General features: G+C 41.6%; 1 long non-coding RNA gene across 1 annotated transcript in view; it reads left to right on the forward strand.

The window, feature by feature from the left end:
* The first annotated feature begins 7,090 nt into the window (after window positions 1-7,090).
* LOC135040072 (uncharacterized) overlaps window positions 7,091-27,401 on the forward strand; it is a 43,402-nt gene continuing 23,091 nt past the window's right edge. The window contains exons 1-2 of the long non-coding RNA XR_010234027.1: window positions 7,091-7,309; window positions 21,745-21,818. This is a non-coding gene — a long non-coding RNA (uncharacterized LOC135040072). The remainder of the gene's footprint in view (window positions 7,310-21,744; window positions 21,819-27,401) is intronic.

A 27,401-nucleotide genomic window follows, 5' to 3' on the forward strand; every position in this document is an offset into this window, starting at 1 on the left:
GTGCAATGCACTAGATAAATTGGAGCATGCACCTTGGGCTTCAAAAAAAAAACTTGTAGTGTATCATTTCTGGCCACACACACACACACATTGCGGCATATACCGCAATAATCGTATGTCCACACAGATTTTGCTGAACCCCAGGGCTGTAGTTTATTTACCAATTTGTCAGGATGGTACAAACAGCATCAACTATGGTTGCAGCAGTCACATCAGCAAAATGTTTTTCCGTGACTCTTTCACTTACTATACACTGGTCACCTACAGTAGCTAGTCACCGGCCAGTACGTCGATGAGTAGGGGAAAAACCATACGTGTTCTGAGTCACCATTTTGCCTCAGAGGTGGTGTCCAAGAGGACTTAAAGGGCATCTCCCAATCTTCAGTTTTAATGTCTGTCATTGAAGACACAGGATTTCCCTCGTGTAAAGGCTTTAGCAAGACAGATTAGTTTTTCCCGCTTTCAACATAGTTTATGAATTTATATATTATACTTATATATTTAGGTGGGGGGGGGGAGAGAGAGAGGCAGGGGGCGGTAGTTAGCCTTTTAAAAGTAGGAATATAATGAAAGAATTGGGTTCTTCAATCAAATAATAATAATGTAATTTATATACAACTTCTCTCCCAGTAGAAATCAAACAGCATTACATTAGTATTTTTTTTTTAAAAACAACTATCTAAATAATCTTACCTTAAGTATTATTATTTATTTTGGGGGCATGTTATGGTCAAACACCCATAGCAGTAGCCTGCATTTTTGCAGATTGCTATAGGAAAAGTGATACATCACCAAACACAATCAAAATTTAAAAATAATGAAACAATTTGAATTTCAATCAAGAAAGTTCTAAAAATAGGATTAAACAATCGGATTTGTCAAGGAGGAAAGCCTTTAATCTTTGGGGGTGTTTGAAAAACACAGTCTCTCATCAGTGGTGTAAGTTCGTCCCAGTTGCCCGGAGGCAAGATAAATATAGGCGCCCCCCACAATATATATAGATAAATATATGTGTATATATTGTATATGATATACTCAAAGAGGATATCCAACTTCCTGTGTGCCCTTGTCAAATAATCCATACATAGCTGATTCAGAACAATTGCTTATTCAGAATTGACACAGCACTGCAGGTCTTCATATATAAACTGTTTTATGTCCACAGAATCAAGGCATGAATACATACATATCCAGAGTTTCAAATCCAGAAGTACATTTCATGCAATGTATTTGTATATGTCAGCACAAGTATAATAACTATGCAGCATTTAGGGCCACAGCGGGTCCCTTCATCAGGTTCTGCAAGTGCTCAAATAAGACAGACATCAACACAACACATAACCTAGACCTCACCTAAATAGTGTCCCCATGGAAGCAACTTACATGGATAGAGGTGATGTGACCGCTTTCACCAATTTATGTTTACAACCAGGAGATACTTTGAGTTTCAGTAGAGCTCAGGCGGAACGTATATTATTTGCAGAGGATTGTGTACCTGAAGCTTTGGAAGATACAGTGGATGATATATATAAACCACTATTAAGGTAACGAAAAAAAGAGATGAATTACTTATTACATGGATCCACGTTATCGAATTACTATAGGCAGAAGCTTATTCCTCGAGGTTTCTGAGTCGGTAATGCCCCAACCATAGGGCGGACGAATTCAGAATTCTGCCGCCGATGGATCTCTGTGTTAAACAAATGTAGCTTCGACCTCATGCTCCTGGTAATCGAGGAGTTGGGCTGTGAGCTCCAAGCATTTAGATCTAAGATCAATGTAATTAATGCAGCTCACATTGAGGTAATATCTAACCCGGGATATGCCGCTACTTGGTCCAAATTGGTACAACAAGTCGAAAATTATAAATGAGATTTACTCAAGTTTAAAAAATCTAAGTTATAAACTATGCAAAATGACTATGAGGATCACCAGGTTTATCGCTGGCTCACGGGGACAGATACTGCTAAATTTAAAAGAGCGCCTGCAAGGTCATTCCGACGACAACGCAGAGGACGTCCCAATAAAGGACCATATACATCCAATAGTGACAGCGATTTCGTTGTGGCCGATTCTGATAATTCAACGTCTTCACAGCGTCCCCCTTTAGGAGCAACCACCAGGGCCAGGGCAGAGGCTTTCCCAATGAGCCGACAAAATCAAAGGATCGGCAAGAGGAACCAAGCCCAAAAAGACAACTTGATTTTTAACTTATCATCACGCCCGTTAACGCCTATTGAAGAATCTGTGTTAAATAAGGGTCTCTCGTTTGTACCCACGAATTTACACGACCCGTTTGAATGGCAAGCAGATATACATCAAGTGGGAAGCAAATTAAGACTTAAAGAATTTTTCCAAGTAGCAAACAGGATAACGACATGGATCCTACCAACAGGATTATACGTAAATCCAATAGGTCATCTTTTGATCCAGTATCCACGAATCCATCATTGAGAACTTTTGGTCGTTTAATGAATCTGTTAACCAATTTATAGCTACGCCTGGACCAATTTACCAGAATCTGTCATCTGAGCAAAGAAATTCATTGAAAGATCTCAGCAAGGATACTTCCATTATAATTCGTCCGGCAGATAAAGGCAGTAGTGTGGTGATACAGGACAGGACTAAATATATCAACGAAGTCATGAAACAGCTATCCTGTACTGATACGTATGTTAAGCTAGACGTGGAACCTGCAGCACGGTTTCAGAAAGAACTGAGTGAAATTTTAGAACAAGCAGTTCTTAACAAGCTCCTTGATTCCAAACTAGGGGATGCCTTGGTTCCGAAACACCCTATCATTCTGTGTTTATATACCCTGCCTAAAGTCTACAAAAGTCTTGATAATCCCCCGGGATGTCCCATTGTCTCGGCAAGGGGGTCACTGTATCAACCAGTAGCAGAACTATTGGATTCGTTGCTGCAACCACATGTGACCAAACGCCACATATATCTAAAAGATACGACCACTTTCCTCAGTAAGATCATGGAATTTAGTGATCTTCCAGATAATACGCTGCTGTGTACAATGGATGTATCTTCCTTGTATACTTCCATCCCGCATAAGGAAGGCTTAGTGGCTATGGAGTCCTTTATTAATAATTTGGAGGACAATTTTGGTTTTGATAAATCATTGTTTTTGAAGTTATTGAGCTTAGTACTTACTAAGAACTACTTCTTATTTAATGGATGTTTCTATCTTCAGCAGGCCGATTGTGCCATGGGCAGTAGCGTGGCACCGGCCTACGCAAATGTGTTCATGTTTGACCAAGAGAAGAAGTTGTTCTTTGAGAATCCAACTTATAAGAGTAATATACGATTGTTTATTCGATATATTGACGATCTGTTTGTCCTATGGAGCGGAAGCATTGAGGCATTTCAATTGATTATGAATAACATTAATCAATTACCTGGTCCTATAAAATTCACTTACATGTGTAGCACATGTCCCATTGATTATTTATACGTGACGGTCCATTTGGGAAAGTTAGCATCTACAGTATTCTATAAGAGCACGGATAGCAATACACTGCTTGATGCAAGTAGTCATCATCCAATATTACTTAAGAAGGGTTTTCCTTACTCACAAATGCTCCATGTAGCCCAGATTACAAGTGATCCTGCATTATGGGATGATGCGTTGCAAGTAGTTGTGGATAAATTTAAGACCAGGGGCTATAATGCTAAAGAGTTGGTGGCAACTAAGAACAAGGTTATGGGACTGGACCATATGTCAATGTTCCAACAACACTCAAGGAATGCATGAGCCCAGAATAAATGTATTTGGTCTACAAGATATTCCACTGCTAGTCCCATAATACCTCGGGCTACGAAGGCCTTGTGACCAATTGTCAAATCAGATAAATCTTTGCCTTGTTTTCAAAATATGCAGGTCATGACCAGCTATAGATGAGGTCGGCATTTGTGAGATTATTTAGTGAAGACCGATATCACGGACTATACGCCTAGATTGAGCATATTTGGATCAGTTAAAAAAGCAGGGTGCTATAGATGCCCCTCTTGTACCACCTGCTCTTCTTTGATTATGGGATCATCTTTTGAACATCCAGTGACTAAAAAGAAATATGACATCCGACGTGCTTACATGTACTACAAGATTTATTATTTATTACATCATGTGCCTCTGCCAACTGCTATATGTTGGACTCATGAGTCGTACTTTGAGGGAGCGAATGGCTCTCCATCGTTCTAATATCATCCAAGTGTTATGTGGGAAAACAAATGATCAACCTGTTGCCAGACATTTTTGTTTTAAGTTTCATTCATTATCTGACTTGAAATATCAGATGATTGACCATGTCCCTCTCCTAAACCGGGGTGGGGATAGAGTGCTAGAATCCAGGTGGATATTGAAATTAAATACGATGCAGGGCTTGAATGAAAAGATAAATTGGAATGCTCTCCAATTTAATTAATTTGGTACTGGGATCTTTAGTCTGGTATTGTATATACTAGTTTTGTACTCTACTTAATTCTATTTCTCCTTTTTATAAGATTTATATAATAGTATACTATGAGCTAGTCTCTATGCGCTCATACCAGAGCTGAATTAAGGCTTTGGGGGGGCCGGGGGCACTTAATACTGGGGGGCCCTAAAGATTAACATTTTTGGATCGGGTCTTAGGAGGTCATTTAGATCCGATCGCTGCTGTGTGTTTTCGCACAGCGGGTGATCAGATCCGAACTGTGCATGCGTATATACCACAATGCGCAGTCGCGTCGGACAGCTACAATGGGCATAGGTGGTCAGCGACGAGATGGTGTGAAGGAACCATTCGCACGGGCGTTCGCAAGGTGATTGACAGGAAGAGGCCGTTTTCAGGGAGCGTCCGGAAAAACGCAGACGGGCTTCAGCGTTTTCAGAGAGGGTGTCTGACGTCAGCTCCAGCCCCGGTCAGCAGGAATCAATCGCACTGGAAGAGTAAGTCCCGGGTTGCGTAGACACTGCACACACTGCTTTTTAGCAGCTCATCTGCACATGTGATCTCACACTTGCACAGCCAAAATACACTCCCCTGTAGGTGGCGACTATCTGATCGCAGGACAGCAAACAACGCTGCCCAGCGATCAGATCTGAATGACCTCCTTAGTGCGCAAGCCTTCAGTGTGCACATAAACTGGGGTGTGGCCACAAGTCACACGCCCATTTCACTTCATGCTTCCCCAGCAGCCCCAGCCTCATGCGCACAGTAGTTGGGAGCATTATGTCCCTCCCTTTGCTCCTGCCCACTGATGGGACAGAACCCAAAAAACAGTACTGTCCCATCACATCGTGATTGTTGGGGCGATATGCATATGCACATATACAGTACACATACATATATACTGTCACACACATAAATACAGTCACATACAGTACTTATACACATACATACTGTCACACATAAATATACATATGTACAGTCGCACACACAGTCACATGCATATTGTCACATAAGTAGTCACACACATATACACATACATATGTACAGTTAGACACACATGCATACAATCACACATATATACACTGTCACACACAGTCATAAACATACAGTCACACACATAAACATATCCCTCTTACACATATACATAGTGTCCCCCTCCCCCTTCTCACACATATTTATATACACTGTCTCCCTCCCCCCTCTCACACATATTCATATACAGTGTCTCCCTCCCCCCTCTCACACATATTCATATACAGTGTCTCCCTCCCCCCTCTCACACATATTCATATACAGTGTCTCCCTCCCCCCTCTCACACATATTCATATACAGTGTCCCCCTCCCCCTCTCACACATATTCATGTACAGTGTCTCCCTCCCCCCTCTCACACATATTCATGTACAGTGTCCCCCCTCCCCCCTCTCACACATATTCCTATACAGTGTCCCCCTCCCCCCTCTCACACATATTCCTATACAGTGTCCCCCTCCCCCCTCTCACACATATTCCTATACAGTATCCCCCTCCCCCCTCTCACGCATATTCTTATACAGTGGCCCCCTCCCCCCTCTCACACATATTCCTATACAGTGTCCCCCTCCCCCCTCTCACACATATTCCTATACAGTGTCCCCCTCCCCCTCTCACACATATTCCTATACAGTGTCCCCTTCCCCCCTCTCACACATCATATTCATATACAGTGTCCCCCTCCCCCCTCTCACACATCATATTCATATACAGTGTCCCCCTCCCCCCTCTCACACATATTCCTATACAGTGTCCCCCTCCCCCCTCTCACGCATATTCTTATACAGTGGCCCCCTCCCCCCTCTCACACATATTCCTATACAGTGTCCCCCTCCCCCCTCTCACACATATTCCTATACAGTGTCCCCCTCCCCCTCTCACACATATTCCTATACAGTGTCCCCTTCCCCCCTCTCACACATCATATTCATATACAGTGTCCCCCTCCCCCCTCTCACACATCATATTCATATACAGTGTCCCCCTCCCCGCTCTCACACATATTCCTATACAGTGTCCCCCTCCCCCTCTCACACATATTCCTATACAGTGTCCCCTTCCCCCCTCTCACACATATTCCTATACAGTGTCCCCCTCCTCCCTCTCACACATATTCCTATACAGTGTCCCCCTCCTCCCTCTCACACAGTTTCCCCCACTCCTCCCTCTTACCTCCCTCTAAAATCACTGGGTGGGCACTGTAGGCACACTGTGCATCTGATCCCGTCCTGTCTCCAAGCTCTCCTCCTCTCCCCCATGCTGCTTGCCAAGCACTGAATGCACAGTGCTGTGAAGCCCCGCCCCCATGCACGAACTCCACACCTCTTCTTCCTCAGTCTCCTCTCCTGTTTACTTTCATTTTCTACAGCTCGCAGTGCGCTTTTGCACTGCAGCTGTAACCAAAGCTGGGGGGCCCCATTCATAGAGGGGGCCCAGGGTGACGTGCCCCTCGAGCCCCCCCACCCTTAATCCGGCTCTGGCTCATACCTGTTAGTTTTTCCTATGTTTGTGTTTTTATATATGGTATCCATGTGCAGATGTTTCGGTTTAGGTCCATCAGCGTGATTTACTGCATCATGGATGTTATTGATGTCTATTGTATGTGTGATGTATCTTTACTCATGGTTAATTTACTTCAGAGTGTATTGATGTTTTGCTGTAGCCTCCCCCTGTCAGGCAGACAGGCTAGTGTCAGTACTGGAGTGCGATGTGTGGCCGAGTTGCCACGGTTACCACCGCTTCCCAATTATGTCATCAGCCCAGCGCCTCCGGGAAACCGGAAGCTCCGCGCTGCGCCGCGGTCTTGAACACCGGCATGGGGACATTATTTAGGTGAGGTCTATGTTATGTGTTGTGTTGACATCTGTCTTATTTGAGCACTTGCAGAACCCGATGAAGAGACCCGCTGTGGCCCGAAATGCTGCCTAGTTACTACACATGTGCTGATGCATATATTTGTAATGCATGAGATGTACTTCTGGATTTGAAACTCTGGATATGTATGTATACATGCCTTGATTCTGTGGACATAAAACTGTTTATATATGAAGACCTGCAGTGCCGTGTCTATTCTGAATAAGCATTTGTTCTGAATCAGCTATGTATATATATATATATAATTATATATATATATAATTTTATATATATATATATATATATATATATATATATATATATATACTGTTCTGAATTTTATTTATATATACAGTATTTGCTGGCGTATAAGACTACTTTTTTGCTCTGAAAACATGCCTCCAAGTGGGGGGGGTCGTCTTATACGCCGGGTGCACTTCATACGCCGGGTGCCATTGTGGCCTCCCGATGCACTGCGGCCGCGGCGGGTCATCAGCAGCGATACAGGGGTGCCAGCCATTTCGGCGTGACCGGCCCGTTCTGCTCGGCGGGAAGCAGCGGCGCTCCGACCCGCCCCTTGCACATGCGGTCATAATATACAGTATGTCACTTAGTATTAATAGACTGCTGCTAGTGACAGGGAGACAGGGAGGGCAGACAGGGAGCAGGGACCAATCCAATCAGGCTTTGTATACAGCCAACAGCCAACCACAGTACTGCACCATTGTACAGTACAATACAGCATAGAAATGTCCAGCAGTCAAACCCCTATCAACCCTATCATGGCACCAGCATGTGTGTGGAAGGTGTGTGGAAGAGGGGGTTGTCTTATACAGCGAGTATATAACAAATTCTATATTTTGAGTGGAAATGTTGGGGGTCGTCTTATACGCCCAGTCGTCTTATACGCCGGCAAATACGGGTATATATTTCCTTGTGATTTATTTTAAATCACACATTCCTTGGCAGTCATACCCAGGATTAGAACACATGACCTGTTACTCAGACACCTTACTGATAGAGCTATTTGCTCCTGCATAGCAAGCTTGCAGATTCTAACTATATGAAGTTACTTAGAATTGTCAGTTCAAAACTATTACAATTAGGTAGATCTATGTAATGTGCGTGCACACACTACATAGATCTGCTCAGTCACTCACAATGCTGATTATTTCTCTGACAATTATTTTACAAGTGTCATACCCAGGATTAGAACCCACGACATATTACACTGGAAACAGGACGTTACTGATGGCACTATTTGCTCCTGTATAGGAAGAATGAGAGGTTGTGGGTTCTAATCCCCAGTATGACACTTGTAAAATGTGTATCTATAATAAACAGGCTGTGGCTTGTAAGGTTCAGGGAGGAAAAGATAGCTGTGGCTATCAATTAACGTAATTGAATGGTGTCGCTGAACACACAGAACAGGAAAAGAGGTGCCCCCTTACAGGGCAGGAGCCCGGAGGGAGCCGACTCCAGTGCCTCCCACAGTTACAAATAATCAAAACTGGAAAACAGCAACTTACAGCTGAAGGCAATATAGGACAAGTACAAGGTAAATAAACATAGCTACAGCAGCAGACGACATGAGGGAAGAGGGCCCTAGTTGTGAGAGCTTACATTCTAAAGGGGAGGGGTAGACAGACAGGGGTGACACAGATGGGACACAGAGAGTGTAGAACAAAGGGTTAGGATGAGATTTGGCTGGGTTTGGTGAAGAAGTGGGTTTTGAGAGTCCGTTTGAAGTTTTGTAGAGAGGTGGAGAGTCTGAAGGGGAGAGGTAGGGAATTCCAGAGAAAGGGAGCAGCGCATGAAAAATCTTGGCAGTAGGAGTGGGAGGAAGTAATCAGTAGGCAAGAAAGTCGACATGCATTAGCAGAGCGAAGAGGATGGGTGGGAGTGTAAAGGGAGATAAGGTCAGAGATGTAAATTGGAGAGGAGTGGGTGAGGGCTTCGTAAGTGAGTGTGAGAAGCTTGAAATATTTTTTAGATGAAAACGGCAGGTTTGTGAGAGGTGCTGAATGTGTGGTTTGAAGGAGAGGAAGGAGTCAAGGATAACTCCTAGACAGCGCACTTGGGGGCTAGAGGAGATAGTAGTGCCATCAAAAGATAATGAGATTGTGGAAGGTGAGGTTATGCAGGAGGGAAGATGATCAGCTCGGTCTTAGACATGTTAAGTTTAAGAAAGCACTGGGACATCCAAACAGAGATAGCAGAGAGACAGTTGGAGATACGAGTGAGGAGAGCTGGAGAGAGGTCCGGAGAGGAAAGGTAGATTTGAGTGTCATCAGCATAGAGATGATATTGGAAATCAAAATAACTAATGAGCTTACCTAGTGAGGACGTATAGAGAGAGAAAAGAAGAGGACCAAGGACAGAACCTTTGTGTACACCTACAGTTAGTGGAAGTGAGGGGGATGTTGAGTCATGAGAGGAGACAGAGAATGAACGGTCAGAAAGGTAGGAAGACAGCCAAGAGAGGGCAGTATCATGCAGACCAATGGAGTGAAGGATTTGCAGTAGGAAAGGGTGGGCCACAGTGTCAAAAGCAGCAGAGAGATCAAGAAGAATAAGTAGAGAGTACAGTATATTAGTTAATCTAATTACACCACATTGAATGTAACAGTCCAGAAAGTGAGATCTGAATGTGAATGTTGAAATTTAGAAAAATAAAGGGATCTAGCTGTTACTATTTAGGTTGTAATAATCTATGGGAAGGTACATCATGCGCCTCAAGTCTGATTACCCCACTGTGAAGACACTTACTATAGTGCCCAAGTTTACATTAGACTGGGCATGATTAAACAATTGTATTATTCACAGTGCCTGATGTAGGAAGATCCTGGGATTCTGGCCCAACCTCCCCCCCCCCCCCCCCCCCCCAGAATTTGAATCCTGGAATTGGCGCTAAAATCCTGGGATTCACGGGATTACACTGCGCATGTGCAGTTCCCACATCTCTTCCCCTGGCAGCTTCTCTCCCGGGGCAGCTCTGAGCACTCAGCTCAGACGTTGCCTTCAGCATCGCCTCCTTCCCCCAACAACAGTCTCTCTTCAGTCTCCACTAGCAACACCCGGCTCAGACGCTACTCTCTGAAGCCAGGCAGCCTCACCTCCTCCCCCTGCAGTCTCTCTTCCTGGGCAGCACTAAGCACCCGGCTCAGACGCTGCTTTCTGAAGCCGGGCAGCATCACCGCCTACTCCCGGCAGTCTCTCTCCCTGGGCAGCGCTGAGCTCCCGGCTCAGACGCTGCTTTCTGAAGCTGGGCAGCCTCACCTCATTCATCCCCGGTAGTATCTCTCCCTGGGCAGCGCTGACCCGGGCAGTAAGGGACTCTCACTGCTTGACGCTACCTGTGGACCTTGGAGACCCCTCTACTCATTAGTGAGTAGGTTATTTATTTATTTATTATGAATTTGGAACCCCCCTGACCACCTCCCACACATACATAAATTGAAGGTGGACAGGTCAATTCCGGCATCCCAGGAATCCCGGGATTGAGATTTTTTAAATCCCGATACCCGAGATTGAAAAAATGGCCCAAGACTGGCCTCCCTAGCCTGATGTATCAATGTATTGTACAAGTTAAAAGTCTTTGCATGTCAGATGGTTGGAAAGCTAATTGTCTTGCTAGTGTTTCCTCATATACACCAGGAGTCCAGAGACAAATTGCTAATGGCCCTGGAATTCTCTATGAAGCTGTGATCAAAGTGTTGAGGTAGGGTCTGTTGGTTATACAATCCATGGAAAGATACCAGGTCTGCCGGGGTATGAAACCCTCTTCCTTGCCTATTGTAAAAACGGGTCCAAGTTTGTTTACACAGTCCTAGTTCCTCAGCTTCAAACAAGCAATTAAAGATAAGGGAATTCATCCCTGCTAGAATGAATCAGAAACCCCAAAGTGTAAGCTGAGACTCAATCCATTCTGTTTTTGGATGGGTTAAAGGAATCCCAAAAGGGGGTGGGTCTGTGTGTGAATTGCAGTAGGTTTAAATATGGGAAACTCTCTTTGCAAATTGTTCATTATCTTTGAGATGGGTCAAGGAAGTAACTTGGTCCTATAATGACACCAGAAAACTGAAGCGGCCTCACTTCTACAGCATTTTGTACTGCAGGTGACTTGAGCATTGTGTTTTCTCCCTATTTTTATTTCTTGAAATTGTAATTACTTGTGTGACTATTTAAACTATTATAATCTTGTAACCTTTTTTGTAACTATAAGTTTTGAAGATTTCCTTGAAATTAAATTCTAGAATTTTTAGTTCTGGTTTCTGTGTTTTCAACCAAAGGCCCTGAGTGGCCTATGTTACCGATATATTTTTTAAGTATTAATAATTGTGTGTGTGGGTTAAGCAGAAGCTCACCCTGGGTGTGATCCATTCAAGTTCGCTTAGCCTGGTTAGCATAGCAAAAGGTACTTCTACTGGTGGCAGTGACCATGTTGATCTACCACAACATGGTCACTGCCAGAAAGATAACCAGAAAGGTGTCAAGGGCGGCGATTCTCAGATTTGCGTATCTGGAGGATCGGCGCGCCAGGAATCGTGACACTCACTTAAAGATATTTTTACAACAGCATGTATAGACTTTACATGTGGATTGTTGTCACTGAATTACTGTGGTTCCAGTGTTTCCTTATATAATTCTCATGCTGGCAAAAAGCACAGAAAGTGATCCCAGCATATTATCAAGCTGTAAACTAATCTCTTTGTATTTATGCCAAGGTGCTTGGTTAATGCATTGTGGAGACATTATAATTTCTCTTAAAGGTAATTTGAAGGTGAAACTGATAACAGTTATCTTGTTTTATAAATATGTGCCTATTCTGCATGCACTCTTTATTTCCTAGTGTTGACATTAATTTCCTCATATGTTTCATGGTGTATACACATTTATCATGCTTGTGTGCCAAATGGTGGCTACTATAACCTGCCCCATCTTCTAACCCTCAATTCTCTCCTGCTGGATTATCTGACAAATAAAGTAAAAATTGTAGAATATACCAACTCAAGGTAATCACAATTCATGTCTTTATTTGAGAAATGAAAAATAAAGTTATATAATGAAGTTTCTAGTTTTTTAATCCAAGACACATACTGAATTGCAATCATGGGAGCAGGTATGGTCTTCAATTACACAGGACCTACCAGATGGCTGGTAACCATTGACTGACCTAGCTAACCACAATTTACTAAGGTACCTTTAGAAGTACTTTTTTCTCCATCATACAAAAAACATTATTTTTCAGATATTACTGTAACAAAAACTCCTAATCGAATAGGATGAAGAATATGTGTTCAAGGTAACCTTATTATAAAGACAGTCACAATATTTAGTACTTACTAGTCAGATGCAGTAAGGGCTAGCAGAAAGATAGACAAAGAGGGCAGTCACTGAGACACTGAGCGGCACACACAGGTTAATTCAGAATGGTCCAATGTAATGTAATAGATGACCTCAATTAAGCTGTTTTGCATTTGCTTTTTACACCATATAATTGTTATTAGAAAACATTGCTAACAGTGCACCCAGTCCGTGAAATCACAAGTTTCACACGGGGGTGGGATTAGTGGTGGGGAAGGCTGCCTATTAAAGCAATGAGGAGGCCCGGGAAGAAGTACAGTAAACTCTGTCTCATAAAGATAACACTTTCGTAATTTGAAAAGTCACACTTGTATAGTTTTGTAATAAGTAGCACCTACAGTTTTTTTCTACTTTTGACTGTATATCTGTGTAGCATCATTGCAGCAGCAATGATGAGCTTGGCTACATCTACAGTATGGTGATGGCAGAATAGATGTTTGTAGATAACGTAGAGAAAAGTGATTTTTCACTATGTTAGATTCTTTCAAACATGCTCAGGCTCATTGTAAGTGTCAAATTGCACTGGTTATAGCACATTTGACTCTTCTTACATCTCCCGCAGTGAGAGAGACTGCAGTGGCTAAGGGACAGTGAGGGAGACTGCAGGGGCTTAGGGACAGTAAGAGAGATTGCAGGGGAAAAGGAATACAATGAGAGAGACTGCAGTGGAAAAGGAGACTATAAGAGAGACTGCAGGGGATAAGGAACAGAGAGAGATTGAGGGGATAAGGGACATTGAGAGAGACTGCAAGTGAAAGGTGGACAGTGAGAGCAACTGCAGGGGGAAAGAAGACAGTGAGAGTTCAGGGGAAAAGAAGACATTGAGAGAGATTGCAGGGGATAAGGAACAGCGAGAAAGACTGCAGGGGAAAAGGAGACAGTGGGAGAGACTGCAGGGGATAAGGGACAGTGGCATAAACTGCAGGGGATAAGGAACAGTGAGAGAGAATGCAGAGTATAAGGGACATTGAAAAAGACTGCAGGTGAAAGGCAGATAGTAAGACCCCACCTCTTCTTACATCTCCCCCAGTGAGAGAGACTGCAGTGGCTAAGGGACAGTGAGATAGATTGCAGGGGAAAAGGAATACATTGAGAGAGACTGCAGTCGAAAAGGAGTCTGTGAGAGAGACTGCATGGGATAAGGAACAGAGAGAGACTGAGGGGATAAGGGATATTGAGAGAGACTGCAGGTGAAAGGTGGACAGCAAGAGAAACTGCAGGGGAAAGAAGACAGTGAGAGTGCAGGGGAAAAGAAGACAGTTAGAGAGACTGCAGAGAATAAGGGACAATAAGAGAGACTGAGGGGAAAAGGAGAAAGTGAGAGAGACTGCAAGGGATAAGGGACAGTAAGAGAGACTGCAGGGGGAAAGAAGACAGTGAGAGTGCAGTGGAAATGAATACAGAGATTACAGGGGAAAATGAGACAGCTAGAGAGTTTGCAGGGAATAAGGAACAGTGAAAAGACTGCAGGTGAAAGGAAAGAGACAGCAAGAGAGAGAAACGTGGACAGTGAGAGAGACTGCAGGGGAAAAGAAAACAGTGATAGAATTCCTAGCTTAAGGAGGACAGTAAGAAAGAGAGAGAGAGAGAGTTCAGGGGAAAAGCAGACAGTGGAAGAGACTGCAGAGGACAGGGGGAGAGGCTGAAGGGGAAAAGGAGCACAGTGAGAGAGACAACATGGGATTGGGAGTACCTCTGTGCTTTGTGCCAGGCCAGCCTTCTTCTCTGCATTGCCAGTGAAAGCAGGGAGGAAGGAGTTAGGACAGGAACAGAAGTGAAGCGGGGCTACTGCAGACAAAGGGGGGCCTGAGTGGGGTACCTGTCCATAAAAGGATTTATAGTTCAGGTTCCTCTTCATAATCTGGCCCTGTGGCAGGCACTATGGGATCCCACCACTGCTTCATAGAAGCAGTTTGTAGTCAGGACCATTGGAGCCATAGGGCCCCCTCCATCTGCTAGGGCCCCATACAGATGGATAGAGCAAAATGCAGCAGCCGCAGCCTGACACTGACAGGCAGGAGGCAAGCAGAGGATCCTTCCCTACTGTCAGGTTTATAAATACAGAATTGTACTGGCCCAGAGGGCACATGGCACCCTGCCCCCTGGCCCAGCCCACCACTGGAGAAAGATGCATAGGAAGGCTTGGAACTTAGGAAGGTAGGAAAGACATTATCCCTATAAATTCCTTTAGAAATAACTTTTAAGCTATAACAAGCTTTATCTTACCATTAAACAATTGCATATACTCTAACAAACAGATACTTTGATGTTTTTGGCATTTGTAGTCCAGTATATATCACTAACTGCACTCAAGTCTATTTACAGTATTGTGAGCTTTCTGTAAATAACTCTTGCTGCTATTAATTATGGTGAACTATGTGCCGGATTCAGAGATGAACGCTGCTGAAGCTGTGAACGTGTGTGCAGTGACTGTCTGAAAATATGCAAAAGCTGCAGCTGCCTGGTTTTGTATTGAGCCGCCCACAGGCGGATTTGCAAGTCCCAGTTCCTGCAGATAAAGATGCATCGGCGGTCACAGATATCAAACTTCTGAGTAGCCCAAGGATGTAAAAGGCCACAGTCATTCCAGCTGCATATGGGATCGCAGTCGCAGGCTGAGACGCACCCTGAAAATGGTTGCAACTCTCCTGCGTTTTTTTTGCCGCCACTTCCCGTAACTGCTCCTAAACAGTCTCGGACTGTCAATCACTTTGCAAATAAATCCTCTCTGCGACCACAATTACATTGCGGCACATGCACCGATATTCGCTCAATTGTATAAAAATTGGGTTTGTGTACATCTTTGTATCTGCCCATTTTGTTTCATGTGTGGTTTGAATTTCCCTGAATTGTAGTGGGTTTTTTTAGATAAATGTTCACCTGGCAGAATTTAACTGTAATATTTGGCAACTATAGGTAAGTTCCATGTAAACTGTAAATATGTGGTACCAATTATGGGCCTGACTCAGAGCAACAGGAAAACTGCATGCAATTGTATGTTTGAACTGGTTTTTGTAACTGTAAAATCATAAATGCCAGGTAATCTGAATTGTTTTTGTTTTGTTCATTTGATGTACTGTTAAAATTCAGCCCACACAGGAATTGTAATTATACACACAACCACTAAGATGACCTGATATTGTTAATTTGTATGTATATTAACTATAGTATCCTGTGACCAGGATAAAGCAATTACCTGGACAGGACATTGGTAAACTCTTTCTTCTGTGTATACATATACTGTAGATAACTAGAGGATACTTAGACATAGAAACATAGAATTTGACGGCAGATAAGAACCACTTGGTCATCTAATCTACCTCTTTTTTTTACCATATTTTTACCTTTAACCTTATTTGATCCTTTTTTATTTATAGGGATATCCTTATGTCTATCCCATGCATGCTTAAATTACTCTACTGTCTTGGGTTCCAGTTTATAGATAGACAGTTAAAAGATAGGCAGTCATTAGGTAGGCAACATATGGTCGACAGCCAAAAGTCAGACAGGGTCAAAAGTCAGACAGTCAAAAGTCAGACAAGGTCATAAGTCAGACACACAAAAATATTTTTTTTCTGTGTTTTCTACAACTTTTGCCTCATTTACTATCCAGGTCATAAATTATTAATTTTTAGTAAAGTTGTGGCGAGCGAAGCGAGACAACGAGCCCGAAGCATGGCGAGCGTAGCGAGCCCGCAAGGGAACGAATTTCTCCAAATTTCGGGTTGAAAATGTTTAAAAACGCAAAAAAAAAACAACCAAAAATTATTTTTTGTGTCTGACTTATGACCCTCTCTGACTTTTGACTTTCTGACTTTTGACCCTGTTGGAGTTTTGACTGTCTGACTTTTGAACCTGTCTGACTTTTGACCCTGTCTGACTTTTGACCCTGTCTGACTTTTTACTGTTGACCATATGGTGTCTACCTAATGACTGTCTATCTTTTAACTGTCTATGTGCTATACCACACCCCTACTGTTTTAGCCTCTACCACCTCTGATGGGAGGCTATTCCACTTGTCCACTACCCTTTCTGTGAAGTAATTTTTTCCTCAAATTTTCCCTGAACCTTTCTCTCTCCAGTTTCAGTGCATGTCCTTGTGTTCTAATACTTATCTTCATTTGAAGAATATTTCCCTCCTGGACTTAAAACCCTTGATATATTTGAAAGTTTCTATCATGTCCTCCCTTTCCCTTCTCTTCTCAAAATTATACATATTGAGATTTTTTAGTCTTTCTGGGTATGTTTTGTGATGTAGGCCATGCACCATTTTAGTTGACATTCTTTGTAGTCTCTAATGTATTAAGATTCTTCTGAAGATATGGCCTCCAGAATTGAACAGAGTATTCTAGATGAGGTTGTACTAGATGAGGTTGTTCTAGATGAGGTTGACCTATACAGTCTTGCACCACAGGAGAGGGTAAAAACTCATCCGTCTGCCTGAGCAGAAATCATAGCCTTACTATATTTTATCTGTTTCTGACTAAATATTGATATTTCTACCACAGTTAGAGGTTGACCTCAGTTTTAGTTGATTGTCTAATAGAAGCCTATGGCTTTCTTTCTGTAGTTTTTTCTGAGAGGGATTAAACTGGATTACTCCCAGCATCCCCTGCAGTAATTGCATCATTCAGCGCATGAGCAGAAGTATTTTCTGGTCGTAAACCAGGAATTTACTAGAAATTCTAGGTGCAAGCCAACATTATTAATATGATATTGTATTTAAAATGTGATGAGTAGTACGTCCCACCCTCTCTCTCTCTCACACAGGGCGGGATGCACCAATGTTTAAAATGCATCCAAAATGCCATTTTCAGAGGTTTGGCAACTTACCGCATATGCACCAAGCACCGGAATGCCTATAGTTATGACAAATAAAAGCCTATGGTCTTCTTTCATGTTTTCCCCTGTGGCACGCATGTCAACTCACGCATGCGCAGATATTAGTCCCGGTCACAACCCAGTAGTCCTGTCATTGTAAAGGATACCTCTTACCACAAGAGCTGTCCTTTAGGATTTTTTTCAACCATATGGCATTGATAACTGCTGTTGTTTGTGAAGAGTGGCGGGATGCATTGCAAAATGTGATGCTTGATGCTTTCTGCCCACAGTCTTTGAACTATTTGCCTGTAACTATACTCTCACTTATTAATCCTTATTTCTTTACTCTTTCAGCAATTCCTCAGCTCTCATTCCTATTTCATCTACCTACTTCTCATACTATTTAAGTAATTTCTCTCTATCTTCCCTTCAAACATGTACTCTTTCTTTTCTCTAAGGATCTTTTTCTTTTCTTTCAGTCTCTGTCTTTATACATGTTTTGTCTTCTAAAAGCCTCTGAGGTCCCAGCTAAAGGGCACAGATCTTCCTGAGAGCATTTTGCCTCAGGCCCTGTCCTCTCTTAGGAAAAAAAATGACAGTTAATTAGCAGCTCTAGCCAGGCACTTCCTTTCACTATCAAGGAAATATCTGACAATTTGGAGGGAATTAAATATCTACTATGTTTGCACATTTTCAAAAAGTGCAAGATTAGACGGATTGCACAAAATGTGCCCCATGCATGGTAATGTACATGTAGCTTAATGTACTGTAAGTTTGAAAAGGTTTCTTTGTAACTGTTAGGTTGACCTCTTCTTAACTCTTTGAAATAATATAACTGTGTTTACAGATACAAGTATTTCAAAGTATCTGTTTTTATTAAAATGTACAGTGCATCTGTAAAGTATTCACAGCGCTTCACTTTTTCCACATTTTGTTATGTTACAGCCTTATTCCAAAATGGAATAAATTCATTTTTCGCTCAAAATTCTACACACTATATCCCTAAAAGACAACGTGGAAACATTTTTTTTGTGCTTTTTGCAAATTTATTCAAAATAAAAAAACTAAGAAATCACATGTACATAAGTATTCACAGCCTTTGCCATGAAGCTCAAAATTGAGTTCAGGTGCATCCTGTTTCCACTGTGGTAAATTCAGTTGATTGGACATGATTTGGAAAGGCACACACTTGTCTATATAAGGTCCCACACTTGACAGTGCATGTCTGAGCACAAACCAAGCATGAAAAAGGAATTGTCTGTAGACCTTCCGAGACAGGATTGTCTCAAGGCAGAAATCTGGGGAAGGGTACAGAAAAATATCTGCTGCTTTGAAGGTCCCAATGAACACAGTGGCCTCCATAATCCATAAATGAAGAAGTTCAAAACCACCAGGACTCTTCCTAGAGCTAGCCGGCTGTCTAAACTGAGCGATCGGAGGAGATGGGCCCTAGTCTGGGAGGTGACCAAGAACCCGATGGTCACTCTGTCAGAGCTACAGCATTCCTCTGTGGAGAGAGGGAAAACCTTCCAGAAGGACAACCTGCAGCAATCCATCAATCAGGCCTGTATGGTAGAGTGGCCAGACGGAAGCCACTCCTTAGTGAAAAGCACATGGCAGCCCACCTGGAGTTTGCCAAAATGCACCTGAAGGACTCTCAGACCATGAGAAACAAATTTCTCTGGTCTGATGAGACAGAGATTGAACTGTTTGGTGTGAATGCCAGGCATCATGTTTGGAGAAAATCAGGCACCACTCATCACCAGGCCAATACATCCCTACAGTGAAGCATGGTGGTGGCAGCATCATGCTGTGGGGATATTTTTCAGCATCATGAACTAGGAGACTAGTCAGGATAGAGGGAAAGATGAATGCAGCAATGTACAGAGACATCCTGGATGAAAACCTGCTCCAGAGTGCTCTTGACTTCAGACTGGGGCGACGGTTCATCTTTCAGCAGGACAACGATCCTAACCACACAGCCAAGATATCAAAGGAGTGGCTTCAGGACAATTCTGTGAATGTCCTTGAGTGGCCCAGCCAGAGCCCAGACTTCAATCTGATTGAACATCCCTGAAGAGATCTGAAAATCACTGTGCACCGACACTTCCCATCCAACCTGATGGAGTTTGAGAGGTGCTGCAAAGAGGAATGGGCGAAACTGCGCAAAGATAGGTGTGCCAAGCTTGTGGCATCATATTCAAAAAGACGTGAGGCTGTAATTGCTAACAAAGGTGCATCAACAAAGTATTGAGCAAAGGCCGTGAATACTTATGTACATGTGATTTCTTAGTTTTTTATTTTTAAGAAATTTGCAAAAATCTAAAAAAAACTTTTTTTCATTTTGTCGTTATGGGATATTGTGTGTAGAATTTTGAGGGGAAAAAATGAATTTATTCCATTTTGGAATAAGGCTGTACCATAACAAAATGTGGAAAAAGTGAAGCGCTGTGAATACTTTCCATCTGTCACACAATGTAAGCAGCTGATTTCAATTGCAATGCGTTATATGCAGTATGATGGCAAAGGGGGCAGCCTGGCCCCATGTTGGGGGGTCTCTGATGGGTGACGGCATATAAAGACGTAAGAGGGGACTCTGACTGCGTATACAGGGCATAAGGGGATCTCTTTATTAAAGTGGTAATAAACTGAACTAAAATATGTGGACTGTGGTTTTGGCCATGCCCCCAACTACTCCTCCTGGTCACACCCCGTCTGGGAATTTGATAATGAAAAGGTAGTATCCTTAGAAATGACCAATAATCTATTGTTCATGTTTTGAAGTAAATATGGGGAGTACGGATGGTGCAAAGTTCAGCATTACTGCCTTACAGCAATGAGGTCATGGGTTGGATTCCCACCATGGCCCTAACTCTGTGGAGTTTGTATATTCTCCACGTACTTGCGTGGGTTTCCTCTGAGTTCTCCGGTTTCATCCCGCTGTCCAAAAATATACTGGAAGGTTAACTGGATCCCAACAAAAAAATATTATCCCTAGTGTGAATGTGTGTGCATGTACATGTGGTAGGGAATATAGATTGTAAGCTCCACTGGATCAGGGAGTGATGGGAATGGCCAACTATTCTCTCTAAAGCACTGCGGAATATGTATGCGCTATATAAATAACTGGTAGTAATAATAATAATAATAATTACATTTCTCAATGGATTTATTTTTTCAAGCACAAAGTGTCTTAGGAATGACTTATTCTAAATATTTTCCTTTTACAATTTGTACTCTTTGTTTCTCATTCTTCTGCTGTTAAGTGGAATAATAATTGATATGCATACAAAAATAACTCGGTTTCATTTATAAATTATATTGAAGGATGAGTGAGGCTCATGAGCAATTAACTATTTTGCAGAAGTAGTTTTTCATCAAACTAATCCTCAAATATTTTATTTCTTTTAATAATAGGTTAATGTTTATTGTATCCATTTGTGTTATGGAAACCTTTTTCATATACTGTAAGTTTGAATAATTTATAATTTTAAATGACAATGTTGGTCTGATGCACTTATTGATAAGGTGAGTTTTCTCCAATTTCTTGATTAAAGTTAATTCTTTACTCATCTCTAACAAGCTTTAATTTCTACAGAATTTTAAATTTTATAATAAAAAGGCTTGCCTACAACAAGTACAATATTGCAAAAGAATTAAAATTTGCAACGCATTTTGGCAAAATTTGCAAAGATGGTAAATCTCATATGCAAACACAAAATGTGGACCCTGCTCTTTATCCACACATGTGACTTCATATGTACATGCCAGCTTTGTGGTCCTTGCAACTGCCCATGAAAATCAATTTACATCTAATTCTGTGGGTTTACCAGATGATGAATACAATGGAACAACAAACAAATAAACTTAGGACCACCACTGAAGTCATTTTTCTTCTAAAATAATGCTTGGTTCAACCAAATTTCTATAAATTAATCATGGAAAATGAGGACAAATTCTCGCAAGCAAATGCCGAAAACATTTGGAGTTTGCTTATTACTAGGTGGCCCTATTGGGCCTCTAATATTGAATGGGTCCCTTACATAAAAATAGCATTTCTGCATGTATAACAGGCCCATTAGTGGTGATGAATAGACTCCTAATACTTTATTATACTGTGCTAGCACCCACAAAGACGTATAGGAATATGTTGATGCTGTATTGAATCTGTAAACCATAATTCAGAAGGACAGGCCCATTTTAATTGCCTTGTTTTGACTTTCTAGATGTTAAGCAGACCAGCAGTAAGTTGGAGTGACTTATTGAATGTCCTTCTATAGAACTGTGGTGCCCAGCTAAAGTAAGAGACCAATTAAGAAAACACATGCTTTGCTCAGTAGTCTGTAATTATTGCCACAACTGGTTTATATTAATTTATTTTTCTATTCAATTACAAAACAATTGTACAAATTTAAAAACATGTTTAAATATGTTTAGAGACCAAGTTGAAAGAAACACTGTTGTATTGTTCCAGTCAAGAAAACATGCTTGTGAAGAATGTGACATTCACAACATGGTGATGTGCTTGGGTCAGGGTTGGTTATCTAGCAAGAAACTATGTATAATAGGTTTGTACGGAGGAAAATATCTTACATATATCACATGTACTTTCTTATTTTCCAAAGTAAGATATTTAATCACCATTCTGTAAGCCAGTTATACGGATGTTCACAACTGGGGACTGAGACGGGACTGACGGAACTTGTTTTTCAGCACTGCCTCACTATTCACTAGACATGTTTTCTAGTTATTGCCGTAAACATGCTACAACCAGCAAAAGCAACAAGGGTTGTTAATGATGTGCAAAACTCTTAGGAACTAGACATATTGAATAACTCTAATTAGTGCAGTTGAAAATTATCTGCCCTCAACCACGTGTTTCTATAAGTTTCTTAGCAGTATCACAGTCCAACCAAACTAACCAAAATGTAAAAAATTTTAAAATCCAAGAATTTAACAGAGATCTTAAGAAAGTCAAATTTTCAAAACAAACATTAAGGTCAAGAACGGATCCTTTTCAAATAACAATGATATAATGCAATAAAATGGGTGTTTCCTTCCTCTGTATAAGATAATGTCCAGCAAAATGTTTCATAATCACCCCATTTGCACATTTGTAAATAGTAAATAAAAGCATCACTGCAATATAAACTTAGAGTTACTTGCAAAAAAATCAACAACAACACAACAAAAAGTTGCAATTTATCACATACTTAATGTATCCCTTCTGAATGAGATGTAATAGTTACTAATTCAGCTACTGTAACTGTAATAATTTACCTAACTGCTCAATAAAGCTCCTTTACTTACAGAAACAGGCAGTATTCTGTTTCTGAGGCTGAATTGGGCGTAACCTGGCTCTATGTGCTCCTCTATTGTGTAAACAGAAATGAGTGGCTATATTCACCTGTATACAGTTATATGCATCTCTGCGGATCTATCCATACACTTAGGCCCAGATGTATCAAGCCTTGGAGAGTGATAAATAGCATGGTGATATAGTACCAACCAATCAGCTCTGAACTGTCATTTTTCAAACACAGCCTGTAACATGGCAGTTAGGAGCTGATTGGCTGGTACCTTAGTTTGACAGTCATCATCATCATTCTCAAAGGACACATGTGCACCAGCCAATATTAGGAGCAAAAGATTCATGATGAAGGGAGTATTTACATTTCCATCCTGTGCCCTCTATTCTGTTGGCACGCCTTCTCTGAATTTTGTGTACATGAGAAAGACCAGTTATAGCCCAGTTACATACCTTTGGGTCACAGGTTTAGATGCCATTGAAATATGGTTGTTTGCCTGGACATGTTGTGTGTAGGACATGCACAGTGAAAAGACATGCAAGATATACTCTGCACACAAATGGATGCTCAACTTAGCTTCAGCTCAAGTGTATCTAACTTCACATTTATCTACCAGAGAGTAATGGTGCATCCCCCCAAGGCCACTTTACAAGAACATTTCTTTTCAATGTTAGCAATTTTTTGTTTCCTGTGCCTGTTGTGTAGTGATAATCTAAGTCTTAGTAATATAATTTACTTGCAAGAAATATTTTTTATAACTTATATTTCAAATTTTGCACACAAAATAATATAGTCCCAAATCATGTCTTTGCAAAAGTACATGTTTATTTAAAGTACTTACTTAGAGATGTTCATACATTTGTATTAGGATTTCATATACAGACTGATTTGACAGCTGATTGTTCGGATATTAAGACATAAATTACAAAAGACACCACAATTGTGCATCGCCATTGAAATAAACAATGTCAAATATATTTAGGGTAAATAGATTTGTTTTATCATTTACACACAAATAAGAATATAGTTATTTTATGCTTGTATGCCAGCACTGAAATTTGCTGCTGATGTAACCTAAGTGTATAACTGTTCATTAAGAGCAGAGCACAAACAAACATACCTGCTTCATTCTTTACTCCAGTTTGAACCCACATGAAATAAACAGATGCAACTTTCTGGCAGCCAGACCAGTGATATGCGGTGCGGTGTGGCAGAGCCTTTCCTGTCATACTAACGGGTAAACTAGTGGTTTGACTATATAAAGTATATGAAAAATACAAAGAATATATTACAAATATCTTCTTTGTATTATTCTAATCATTTTTATAGACAAAACTCTGGAGTAAAAAGTCTATGGGGTATATTCAATTAAAGTTGGATCTATTCGGACATGCATTTGTTGGAATGGATCCGACAAGCTCTATTCAATGAGTGGCCAAATCCGACTGTCGGATTTGGCCATTCCCGGTGTCCAGTGCTGCTGCTGTCATCGGCTGCGGGTGCGCTGTCAGCGGCTGCTGGGGGGAGCTGTCAGCAGCAGAGGGGAGGAGCTGTCAGCGGAGACTGGTTGGAGCTGTCAGCAGCGGTGGGGGGAGCTATTATCGGTAGCGGGGGGAGCTGTCAGCGGCGGTCGGCTGCGCTGCCGGAAGTGACGAGCCTGGCCGGGGGACGCCCTGCTCAATCCGACTTTTTAATAAAATTGGATTAAGATTGTCAGAAACGGGACCAAAACCTGTCGAATTTGGTCTAGTTTCCGACAGAAGCACGGGGATCGGCGGCTATTCCGTGATCCACGTTCTTTCCGACAAGTCGAATTCCCCTGACTTGTCGGAACAAAAAGCCGGGGATTGAATAGGTTGGAACCCCTTCCGACCTGAAAAAGTAGAAAACTGACGTCTTTCCGACAAGACGGCAGATTTGACAGTAATTGATTATACCCCTATGGCAGGTGAGGCAGTGCTTCCCCTGCCTATCTTTACCGCAAATCTATGATCAATACTCAACAAATTTCTAGCAGTATACACAGAGTCGGCCCTAGGCATAGGCAAACTAGGCACATGCCTAGGGCATTTTTAATGCCTAGGGGCACAAGCAGCTTCTGCTGATTAAAATGATATGCAGCATGCCTATAATCTGTGTGTGACTGCGGCTGTATCTGCATACAAAATGCTACATTACAGTGTATTCCTGGAAATCACTGTAATGTAGCAATTTGTATGCAGATATAGCCACATCACACACAGAATATAGGCATGTTGCATATCATTTTAATCAGCAGAAGCTGTTTGTGCCTCCTAGTCACATAAGAAAGCAAATAAGATAAAATTTCGGCAAAAAAAAGGCTCCCAACGTTAGCATAGCTGGCCTAGAGCTACCAACTGACTCACGCCGGGAGTCTTCTGCTGCATGGTATATTGAGGAAAGATGTATGAGGACACATCTGTATCCAAGACGAGGCAGAGGTCACAGTGTTAGCGGCCATGTGATTGCTGTGTGCCTTTGGGTTGGTTGTGTAATAGTGTTCGGCATATGTGTAAGGGGCATTATGTGTGTCATTATGTGTATAAGGGTATTAATAATGTGCGGCATATGTGTACGGGACATTATGTGTATAAGGGCATTAATAAAGGTTGGCATCATGTGTAAGGCGCATTATGTTTATAAGACATTAATAATGTGCGACATGTGTAAGGGGCGTATATAAGATAATGTGATACTACTGTGTGATCTAACATGAATAAGGGACACTATTGCATGATATAATGTGAATAAAGTTGCACCACTGCGTGGTGTAATTTGAATTGGTGGTACTATTGTGTGGCCCTTCCCTACAATAACATGCCCCTTTTTGGGCTGTGCCCCAAATGTGAGCACTGTTTCTATTCAAAATATAGTGGATAGGAGGACCAAAATGAGGACTGGTATGGGCGAGGGGTGATGGGAAAGGGGAGCAGGGTCAGAGGCAGAACTAGCAGCGGTGCTAGGGGGCCCCAGCCAACATTTTGCCTAGGGCATCATGTTGGTTAAGGCCGGCTCTGAGTATACAGTGCTGCAGCTGGGTATAATGCCCACATGCACTCTTTGGCTCATAAATTATGTGTAAATCTGCCTCCTCCGCCATTTTCCCCACTTCACGTCCATGAGTCAGACCAAATGGGTTTTTTAGGTTAGTTGGCCAATGACGGCAGATCGCAACAGTAGCACTGGTAAACTATATTTTTGTTCTGAAATGATTCAAAGTTGGATAGATTTCAAGCATTCTTGTTCAATTTAATGAATGATGGAGCATAATACATGCAGAAATTTTCAACCAAAACAGTCTAAAGCAGCCAAAATCATCAAATCTGTTGATAGCTTTACTGTATATAGACCATACCCTTAGAGACACATAACTTATGAGACCTAGCTAGTATGTGTCATGCCAATATATATCACAGAACTCTTTATACTGCTCATAGCTCAAATTTACCCTGCTGTGAATAGATTCAGGATTTCTCTAGTAAGAAGTCATTGTGTGAACATTTCAATACTGTGGTTTATTACAATAGAAGTTTTGGGGGCAATAGCCTGGTACTTAGGGCTGTGTGGAGTTACAGACACTCCCTATGCAAAATTAGTGTTGCAAGTGTAATCTTGAAAATGAATAAAGTTTGGCTGAATGGTGTTAAGTGGCTTTTTGTATATTCCAAAAAATCTATCAGACTATTGCAATTTAATCTTTGATATTTGCTGAATATATGAAAGAGTGACTCCATTTTGGCATAAAAAGAAACATATTTGGTAGTATCTTGTGAAATAAAATGTAATGCTTTCCTTTAATCTGCTAAAGAGTGTTTTTTCTCTCTGATCTAGCACTGAGGGTTTAAATAATAATGAAGCAAATATTCTTATGACACTGTAACACTGTAGTAAATGTCTATACTCACATGGTACATATATATATCTATGTATATATATATATATATATATATATATATACATACACACCTGTTTCACAATAAATGTCTTCACGGAGTGAAGGTTGTTTTCACTACAAGCTACAAGTCTGCGAGTGCCACCTGATTTCTTTGGTTTTATATACATACTCATATATATATATATATATATATATATATATATACACACAGTACCATGCACACTCTTGGCATTCTCAATCAGCTTCATGAGGTAGTCTCCTGGAATGGTTTTCCAACAGTCCTGAAGGAGTTCCCAGAGGTGCTGAGCACTTGTTTGCTGCTTTTGCTTCACTCTGTGGTCCAACTCATCCCAAACCTTCTCAATTGGGTTTAAGTTGGATTATTGCGGAGTCCATGTCATCAGCACTCCATCACTTTCCTTCTTGGTCAAGTAGCCCTTACATAGCCTGGAGGTGTGTTTGGGGTCATTGTGATGTTGAAAAACAAATGATGGTCCCAGTAAGCGCAAACCAGATGGAATAGCATGGCTCTGCAGAATGCTGTGGTAGCCATGCTGGTTAAGTGTGCCTTGAATTTTGAATAAATCACCAACAGTGTCACAAGCAAAGCACCCCCACACCATCACACCTCCTCCTCCATGCTTCACAGTGGGAACAA

The sequence above is a fragment of the Pseudophryne corroboree genome, chromosome 2 (assembly GCF_028390025.1).
Source record: "Pseudophryne corroboree isolate aPseCor3 chromosome 2, aPseCor3.hap2, whole genome shotgun sequence".
NCBI lineage: Eukaryota > Metazoa > Chordata > Amphibia > Anura > Myobatrachidae > Pseudophryne > Pseudophryne corroboree.